The following is a 10,879-nucleotide window of genomic DNA, read 5'->3' on the forward strand; positions in this document are numbered from 1 at the left end:
TTATTAAGCTAGACACAAGCAAAGGATTAAATAACAGTCAATTAACATGGTCTTGATTATATCAGTACTAACATGGTCTTGATTAGTATGATTAGATGCAAGAGCAGGATGCCGTCTCAGAATTGTTAAAACAAATAACAATTAAAAAATTATTAATCGCTGAGGTTTTTACTAGAGCATTGAAAGAACTCAAGCAAGACTCCAGTTCAAACATACACTATTATGTAAACCTACCAAGTTCCCTAAAAACAAACGACGGATGCCGATCTCCGACATAATTATAATCCCATTATACGAAATGTCAATGACACGGGAGGATACACGACAGGTGGAAGCTTACTGACCAGCTAAAGTTGATGAAAATGAGATAAAAATGTGATTTCTAGTGGTTTCAGGGAGAACCATAGAAGTTTAAACTATGGTTTGCAGTGTGAAAAACATTCATCAGAATAGACACATAAAAAAACCAAGGAATAACATTCAATTGACCTAGCTCTGACATAATTATAATCCCATTATACAAAACGTCAATGACACGGGAGTATACACGACAGAGAATGTGGCCAGCTAAATGATATAAGAATGTGATGTCGAGTGGTTTCCGGGAGAACCACAGAAGCTTAAACTATTGTTTGCAGTGTGAAAAAAATTAATCATATTCATCGGAAAAGAAAGAAAAAAACATAAAGGAATAGCATTTCCATAACCATAGAAGACTGAGTTGTTATCCAGCCACTATGCAACTTAGAATACAATCTGCATAAAGATCCTAAGCATAACAGAGGAAAAGCTTAAACATGCATGCACACCATTGTTCTTCTTATTAAGAAATAAACAGGTGCATAAACCCTGCTTTCAATGAATCAAAAATTAAGAATTAGGGTTTGAGTCAAAACTTAACCTTTGAATCAATTGGGTCTGAATCAAAAATTAAGGTTTGAATCAATTAGGGTTTGAATAACTAAGCTTTTTAGACGAAAGAAAGATTGAGAACAGGATATACCTTTATAAGATTTATCCATGCAATTCCTCAACATCATACGGCCCTTTATAAAGTCGCACAGATTGAATAATCCCGCCGAAAAGATTTTGCGTTTCATTTTCATCCCGCTCAAAATTATTTAGGGTGAACTGAAAAATCGATTGAGTTTGTTCTATGATTTCCTTTTTTCGGAAAAATCTCCTAAGAAAATACCATTTGATTTTGATCCTACGGTAGACCTAAAAATATTTCCAAACTTTAGAAATCCGATTTCCCTTTTTACTCTAACAAATCTCAAATTTTCCCTGATTTTAAGCCTAGAACTTTATCCCCTTTTTACTCTGCTTAGGTTTTTCTAGTTCTCTCCGCTCTGTAACTCTGGTTTAGGAGGAAAGATAAAACGAACAGAATTTTGAGGTGTTACAGAGCGTAAGATAAGAGGTTCTTCCCTATTAATCTAACTATTGGTTGGGCTTGTGATAAATATATTCACCGTTAGATTTACTATGGACATCCTATTTGATGCATTTTGAAATAACATAAGTAAAACCGTAATGGACTGGGATGGAGTGTTAGCTTAAACCATGTAATGGACTGGGCTGGAGTGTTAGCTTAAACCATGTAATTGACTGGGCTGGACATAAATGTGGCATACAAATTTTCATTATTTTTCATTTTTTTCCTTTTTTTTATTTTTACTTTTTTTTATTACATAATCAAAATTTAGTTACATAATCAAGACTGGACACTTCACCTGAAATATTGATCGATTCGGAACGAGTTCGAGTAAAACTGATGAAAATGGAACTTCGTCCTTTGGAATCGAGACACGGCAAAATTTAGTTATTACATAATCATAATTTAGTTATTTCATAATCAAAATTTAGTTATTACATGATCAAAATTTAGTTACATAATCAAGACTCGACACTTCACCTGAAATATTGATCGATTCGGAACGAGTTCGAGTAAAACTGATGAAAATGGAGCTTCGTCCTTTGGAATCGAGACACGGAAAAATTTAGTTACTACATAATCATAATTTAGTTATTACATAATCAAAATTTAGTTATTACATGATCAAAATTTAGTTACATAATCAAGACTCGACACTTTACCTGAAATATTGATCGATTCGGAACGAGTTCGAGTAAAACTGATGAAAATGGAACTTCGTCCTTTGCAATCGAGACACGGAAAAATTTAGTTATTACATAATCATAATTTAGTTATTACATAATCAAAATTTAGTTATTACATAATCAAAATTTAGTTATTACATAATCAAAATTTAGTTATTACATAATCAAAATTTAGTTACATAATCAAGACTCGACACTTCACCTGAAATATTGATCGATTCGGAACGAGTTCGAGTAAAACTGATGAAAATGGAACTTCGTCCTTTGGAATAGAGACACGGAAAAATTTAGTTATTACATAATCATAATTTAGTTATTACATAATCATAATTTAGTTATTACATGATCAAAATTTAGTTACATAATCAAGACCCGACACTTCACCTGAAATATTGATCGATTCGAAACGAGTTCGAGTAAAACTGATGAAAACGGAACTTCGTCCTTTGGAACCGAGACACGGAAAAATTTAGTTATTACATAATCAAAATTTAGTTATTACATAATAAAAATTTAGTTACATAATCAAGACTCGACACTTCACCTGAAATATTGATCGATTCGGAACGAGTTCGAGTAAAACTGATGAAAATGGAACTTCGTCCTTTGGAATCGAGACACGGAAAAATTTAGTTATTACATAATCAAAATTTAGTTATTACATGATCAAAATTTAATTACATAATCAAGACTCGACACTTCACCTGAAATATTGATCGATTCGGAACGAGTTCGAGTAAAACTGATGAAAACGGAACTTCGTCCTTTGGAATCGAGACACGACAAAATTTAGTTATTACATAATCATAATTTAGTTATTACATAATCAAAATTTAGTTATTACATGATCAAAATTTAGTTACATAAACAAGACTCGACACTTCACCTGAAATATTGATCGATTCGGAACGAGTTCGAGTAAAACTGATGAAAATGGAACTTCGTCCTTTGGAATCGAGACACGGAAAAATTTAGTTATTACATAATCAAAATTTAGTTATTACATGATCAAAATTTAGTTACATAATCAAGACTCGACACTTCACCTGAAATATTGATCGATTCGAAACGAGTTCGAGTAAAACTGATGAAAACGGAACTTCGTCCTTTGGAATCGAGACACGACAAAATTTAGTTATTACATAATCATAATTTAGTTATTAAATAATCAAAATTTAGTTATAACATGATCAAAATTTAGTTACATAATCAAGACTCGACACTTCACCTGAAATATTGATCGATTCGGAACGAGTTCGAGTAAAACTGATGAAAACGGAACCTCGTCCTTTGGAATCGAGACACGACAAAATTTAGTTATTACATAATCATAATTTAGTTATTACATAATCAAAATTTAGTTATAACATGATCAAAATTTAGTTACATAATCAAGACTCGACACTTCACCTGAAATATTGATCGATTCGGAACGAGTTCGAGTAAAACTGATGAAAATGGAACTTCGTCCTTTGGAATCGAGACACGGAAAAATTTAGTTATTACATAATCAAAATTTAGTTATTACATGATCAAAATTTATTTACATAATCAAGACTCGACACTTCACCTGAAATATTGATCGATTCGGAACGAGTTCGAGTAAAACTGATGAAAACGGAACTTCGTCCTTTGGAATCGAGACACGACAAAATTTAGTTATTACATAATCATAATTTAGTTATTACATAATCAAAATTTAGTTATAACATGATCAAAATTTAGTTACATAATCAAGACTCGACACTTCACCTGAAATATTGATCGATTCGGAACGAGTTCGAGTAAAACTGATGAAAACGGAACTTCGTCCTTTGGAATCGAGACACGGAAAAATTTAGTTATTACATAATCATAATTTAGTTATTACATAATCAAAATTTAGTTATTACATGATCAAAATTTAGTTACATAATCAAGACTCGAAACTTCACCTGAAATATTGATCGATTCGGAACGAGTTCGAGTAAAACTGATGAAAACGGAACTTCGTCCTTTGGAATCGAGACACGACAAAATTTAGTTATTACATAATCATAATTTAGTTATTACATAATCAAAATTTAGTTATTACATGATCAAAATTTAGTTACATAATCAAGAATCGACACTTCACCTGAAATATTGATCGATTCGGAACGAGTTCGAGTAAAACTGATGAAAATGGAACTTCGTCCTTTGGAATCGAGACACGGAAAAATTTAGTTATTACATAATCATAATTTAGTTATTACATAATCAAAATTTAGTTATTACATGATCAAAATTTAGTTACATAATAAAGACTCGACACTTCACCTGAAATATTGATCGATTCGGAACGAGTTCGAGTAAAACTGATGAAAATGGAACTTCGTCCTTTGGAATCGAGACACGGAAAAATTTAGTTATTACATAATCATAATTTAGTTATTACATAATCAAAATTTATTTATTACATGATCAAAATTTAGTTACATAATAAAGACTCGACACTTCACCTGAAATATTGATCGATTCGGAACGAGTTCGAGTAAAACTGATGAAAATGGAACTTCGTCCTTTGGAATCGAGACACGGAAAAATTTAGTTATTACATAATCAAAATTTAGTTATTACATGATCAAAATTTAGTTACATAATCAAGACTCGACACTTCACCTGAAATATTGATCGATTCGGAACGAGTTCAAGTAAAACTGATGAAAATGGAACTTCGTCCTTTGGAATTGAGACACGGAAAAATTTAGTTATTACATAATCATAATTTAGTTATTACATAATCATAATTTAGTTATTACATGATCAAAATTTAGTTACATAATCAAGACTCGACACTTCACCTGAAATATTGATCGATTCCAAACGAGTTCGAGTAAAACTGATGAAAATGGAACTTCGTCCTTTGGAATCGAGACACGGCAAAATTTAGTTATTACATTATCATAATTTAGTGGACCGAAATATGATACAACAAATCTCAGGTGCCCATCAGTTCTATGTACCCATTGGGTATAAGAAGGCTATCAAATTTTTCATAAACGATGGTAAATAACTTTCTCTTTTGGTCTTTAATCAACATTATTTTTATTACTTTTTATTAGTGTTTTAAATAAAGATTAAACATAACAAAAAAATATGAAATGAGAAAAAATCAAAATCGAACTAGACAAAATGCTTTGAATTTTACTAAAAAAGTCATTAACCAATAGGACATTGAGATTTCGGGTTTAGCTTGGGTGTATTGATCATGTATCAAGATTCAAGGGCCCAATTTTAGGACCCAGATCAATTGGTGTGAGCGCGGTTTCGGGTAATATGGCACTTACTGACAACCCTAATTGAGTTAGATGGACTTAATCCACCAATGAATCTGAGTTGTAATAGTATTACAACCTGAATCATATATGTTTAACGACTTTCAGATCCTGAATAAAGTCTTGTATGCGGTTGTACCTCGATATATCCTTAAGAAGACTTCAAGGGTCGCTAAACTCCTCGAGAGGATATATATGTATGTGCACTTTGATGGTCTAAATCATAAAGTGAATTCACTTTTCTTGTATTTCTTCCCGATCTAAGTTTCGTGGTTGGTTTGATGATTTTAAATGGGAAAAAAGTAATGTCGAGTTGAGGGAATAAGAGAAAAACAAAAAATATATATTTATTTAGGTTTTCTCATTTCTTTTCGGATTATATGATAATTAATTTTTTAGTGGGGCATCTTAAGGAACTAATCAACAAATTTGAAGCTATATACTTGCCTTGAAAAAATTATAGAGTTGCAAAAGTCTTTCCCGATATCGACTTATGTAAATCTCTATGCGCATCCAGTGAGATTGAAAAGATCATAGAGTCGTATAATCTTGTCATGCAGTCTGCTTATATAAATATCTAAGCATATCCAATGGGATTAAACGTTTTTTTGAGTCGGTATATTTCAACGAATTCTTGAAACGCCTCATTGAATTACACTCGTATTTCATTTGTTTCTCCGGTGATGCACCAATTTCACCGGATGTCCATCGACCACGCTCATGTTGCCTGTTATCCATCAAGCTTATACAATATCACTTGACCTTACTCGTTTTCATTGGGATTCCTTCCATTTCCTCGACTATCCCTCTATTTCACTGAATGTCCATTAACTTTACTCAATTTCACCGACTTCACCTGTATTTCATCGATTTCTTTGGTTATTTATCAATATCACCCAACGTCACTCGACTTTGCTCAATTTCACTTGGATCTCTTCGACTTTTCCTGTTATCTATTAATAGACTTATCTTGCTATCCATCAACAGTCTTCACTTAATCCCGTCAATTTTATTTGGTAGCATACCAACCCCACTTTATTATCTTGACCAATCCATAAATATGTTGGATATTTTCAATATCTTAGAAACTAAAATGGTTTTCTGTTTTGGTTCGCCGCTATGACGGGGAAGTGTTATGTGATGGATAAACACAATGGATGTTAGTTGGAGATGAAGAGACACCTTTAATAGGTGTGATGGTTCATAAAAGACACAACCATTCCCAATAGACACCTTATGTGTCTTTTGGAAGTGAAGAGGCATCTCCAATAGGCATGAATATCCCTATAAGTAGTGAAGGTATTCTCCCATTTTTATAAACAATCAATTCAACTTGTTTTCCTCTTTTTCTAAAGCATCATCAGAAACCTCTCTCGTGTGTTCTTGGTTGGGTCAAGGGGTGCAAACCTTGAATCCAATTTCTCTTTTGTAGGTCTTTCATTGTATCCCGAAGGCATTATTTCGCATACCTGTTGCAATCTCCAATTGATATTGGGAGGGTAGAAATAATCGTCTAAAAGAAATCTATTCGAGCCTTGAAAGTCTAGAGTACAACAATTTCTTTGTGTTTATTTCATCCTCTATTTGAACCCATTTTCCAACAAAATATGGATCACAAATATAATTGACCTGTGTATATTTTTACCTTTTTATTTCAAAAGCATACGCATTTACATTACGATGCCTATATCAGAATTAAAACGGAGCGGGTAGAGCAAATTTGATTCATTTTACATTACATATTCACATAAAATTGGCGCTCTAAATTCCCATCAAAAACTTTTTCACTAATCCCTTCATATCTTTTTATATCTCGTCCCATCTCTTTCAAATCTAACGACAACAAACTATGCCAAGTCATCGATCCGTATGCACTGGTCAAGGTGTTTCACAATTGCAATCTTTGTTGGCGGGAATAACTAAGTTTTGGCGCCCAAAATCCCGCGAAATTTCAACCAAATTTTGTCTAGAATTCTTTTCCCTCCACTGGAACCCTAGCTGCATCTTTGCCTATAATTTTTCTACTTCGCGTTATTTCGACTCAAAGCTGTAACAAAACCCACAAACGGAATTTCATAGTTCATACCATTCACCACCAAAAGATAATTTTCTCTCACCAAACTCTACCCTAAACCGAAACCCCATCTTCGAATCTTCGTTTGAATGATTTTTGTTCGAGAAAAAGAAATCATCGTCAACAACAACGAGTTTCTTCCCATTAAAAACCCACAAAAGGATTCCCCTCATAAACATAGAATCCACATCAAAGCTTTAGGGCATGTTGGTGACTGAATTTTGATTTCCCAGTCAAATCTTTAACCTCAGATTAGTGATCAGTATGCGGTAATCTGTATAACCCGTAAAACGGTTCATATTCAAATCATTTACAAATTACAATTTTTCGATCTAATTAAGGAAATTAGAGTTCATCGGATTGTAACTGCACAAATCTATTAATCTGGTAAGTAAGCTTGATATGTTCATCTATTTACTTGAAATACGTTTTATATAGATTCAATCTTTTGAAGCTTTGGTGGGGATTACATCTTTGTTTTTCTAATTTCGTATGATTCCTTACTATTTGAGTCTTGTATTCATCGAAAGAAAATAAATTGATTTGCTAATTGGGTTTTTATTTTGGTGCAGGCGTGAGTTTTTGTTCTTTTGAAGGATTTGGACGTTTGGGTATCCATCAGCAACTGGAAGTCTGAAATAATCACCAGTTTGTGGTAATTTTCTTATTGTCTTTCTTTTCCCCTCTCGTTTGAGCTAATCTTTGTCATCATTTTGATACCTCTTAACTGTTTGAGATAATGTCTCACTTGTGAATGTGATGGTTTGCTTTCTCAACAGTAGTTATCGTGGTGAAAAAGATGGGGCTCTGGTTTGAACTAAGAAATCTGCGTGTAAGTAGAGAAATCTGATCTCCGATCCAGTTCAAAAGTGAAATTATTTAAAGCTCGATATTAATTTGTCTCAGCTACATTTCCTATTTCTTGGAACAGTCTCTTTTAACTCACTTATCAAACTCTTTTTTGATTAATAGTTTAATGGGATTGATGTTAATTTTCTACAATTTTTTGCATTTTTGTTTATAGTTGAGTAGATGATTGCATTCAGAATTAGTATGTGGTTGAACCTTTTTCTAGGAATTGAGAGCAAAAAATATACACAGTTTGCATTTTGTACTATTTATATAGTTGGTATGTTTTGAAATCATCTTCTGATAAATTTTGAAATTTATAAATCTATGAATGTCCATGATTCTACTCACCTTAAAGAGATTTGGAACCTATCTTGCTAAGAGAGGTCCTACTGCCTCACAATATCTAGAGTTGTTTGGTTCATAATTTGAACCTAACTTTTGGTTTTCCACCAGAAAATTTACGGATTCAATGTGCAGAATTCGTGAATTGTGGACTATACGAGAAATTTACTAGCTTAATAACTAATAATCAGATTGATATGTGGATTGGGTATTCGGGGTTATAGTACTTTTTGTTACAAAGCTTCTTTGGGGGTGTTCCTTTGGGATTTTTATAGATCTCGTTGTCTTAGGTTTGACAGTAACCTAAAGGTTGAATGGAGGTCGATCTGGTAGTCTGTGGAAAATGTGGAATAGTTCAGATGTATCTGGTAATCAATGACTTGCAGATGAATGGGTTAGACTAAATATTGTTCCGTTTTATCCTAAGACTAAAATCAGACCCTGAAAAATGAATTTCATAGTGCTTAAAAATGGAGAGTTTAAGTGTTATTTATTATCCTACAGGTAAAATAATGGAGTACGATGAACCAATCAAGTTGATGGAGAAGGACGGATCGTTTTTTAGTCAACTGGTGAAAGAATATTGTTCACATGTCCATTCTGCAGGTACAAGTTACGCTAACTGTATTTTGTTGTGGCATGCACAGAGAATTATGAGATTGTATGATAAGCTCTTCATAGAATTTGTAAGCCACCAGAAACATTTGTATATACTATAGATTAGATGGCGGACCAATTGATATGATAACCAACCAACTCATGCTTCTAATAAAAATCCCCTTTATTTAGTATTAGTGATACCAAGTCTTAATTGTATCTTTCGCACAATTTTTGATTACATGTCAGTACTCCAAATTTTGTTTGTGTTTTGATTTCCTTCTTTGTGTTGAAGGATTGTGTGACCGATATGTCCATTATAAGGTCCGTACATGGAAATGTACTTAACCAATTATCATGTTTGGCTCTTACATTTGGCCGCCATCTCATGTTATACAATGTTGCCCTTCCTATTTTCTCAATTCACCTGACATTTGTAAGTGATTAACATAGATATTTACATAGCGTGGATTCTTGGTCAGAATACACGGACAATAGTGTGGTATATAAGCCTGAATATGATGACTAATCAAATAGAAAGGTTTCAAGAGTAGTTTATGATTTGTTAATTGGCTCTTGCGATGGAGTCCTGTGCGGAGAGTCCCCAGTGACTTCATAAGGTCGTATGTCAACCCTTATTTTTGCCTCTCCTACGAGGTTCTTGCTTTACTTTGATCTACATCGGTTTGCCACTTCTACGAGGTTCTTTCTTTACTTTGATCTACATCTGTTTGCCACTTGTTTTTAGTTTATTGGCTCTCGACTGACTAGTAAAAATGTTACGTAGTCTGTTCTAATATTTTGAATGAGAATTTCCTTGTTAAAAAACATAAGAGTTTTAAGTTAAAACTGTTGTATCGGTAACAGTATGTTTGATAACACATAAAATCCGGTAACATAAGAATCAAGAAAGAGATGGGCCAATTCAGAGGCTTTTCTTCAGACATTGTCTGGTCTTAACTTCTTTAATTGGTCGATTGTGTTCGCAGGAGGGTAGGCCAATGATATTCTCTATGAGCAACAAAATAAAAGGGAGAGGGGCTTGGAGCTCACAAAAACTGCACTAGTTGACACTCATAAAATGGTCTCGACGAAAACTATTACCGACAAAGTATGCAGGGAAGGCTTATCTAAGAGTCGCAAGCAAATTGAATTTCTGTATTCTCCCCTTTCAGGTTGAGAAAGAGTTGGAAGTCTATGGAGAAAATATCTCAGAGAACTTAAGATGGATATCACACGGCCCGCACTACGAGGTAACAAAATACACTTTATATCGCATCAATGGATATCTATTCCGCACAAGATCTCGTGATGGTAAAATTCACCAGAATAGCGGGGTTAGCGTCGCGGCAAATGACATGCACATATCTAGATATGATGGCGTAACATATGGTAAAGCGTCTTATTATGGTGTCTTCCAAGAGATATGGGAGTTAGATTACTGCGAAAGAAAAATTCATCTATTCAAGTGCAATTGGGTTGATAATAACCGTGGGGTCAAAAGAGATATTCTAGGCTACAACATTGTTGAGCTTACTATGTTGGGACACAAAAATGATCCTTTTATTTTAGTCTCGCAAGCTAGGCAAGTATT

General features: G+C 33.3%; 1 long non-coding RNA gene across 1 annotated transcript; it reads left to right on the plus strand.

Moving 5' to 3' along the window:
• The first annotated feature begins 8,072 nt into the window (after positions 1-8,072).
• Positions 8,073-9,239, plus strand: LOC113335264. Its single transcript, XR_003353239.1, has 3 exons — positions 8,073-8,149; positions 8,274-8,326; positions 9,193-9,239. It is a non-coding gene; the product is annotated as an uncharacterized LOC113335264 (long non-coding RNA).
• The last annotated feature ends 1,640 nt before the right edge of the window (positions 9,240-10,879 follow it).

Source organism: Papaver somniferum, unplaced genomic scaffold (genome assembly GCF_003573695.1).
Source record: "Papaver somniferum cultivar HN1 unplaced genomic scaffold, ASM357369v1 unplaced-scaffold_139, whole genome shotgun sequence".
Taxonomy (NCBI): Eukaryota; Viridiplantae; Streptophyta; class Magnoliopsida; order Ranunculales; family Papaveraceae; genus Papaver; species Papaver somniferum.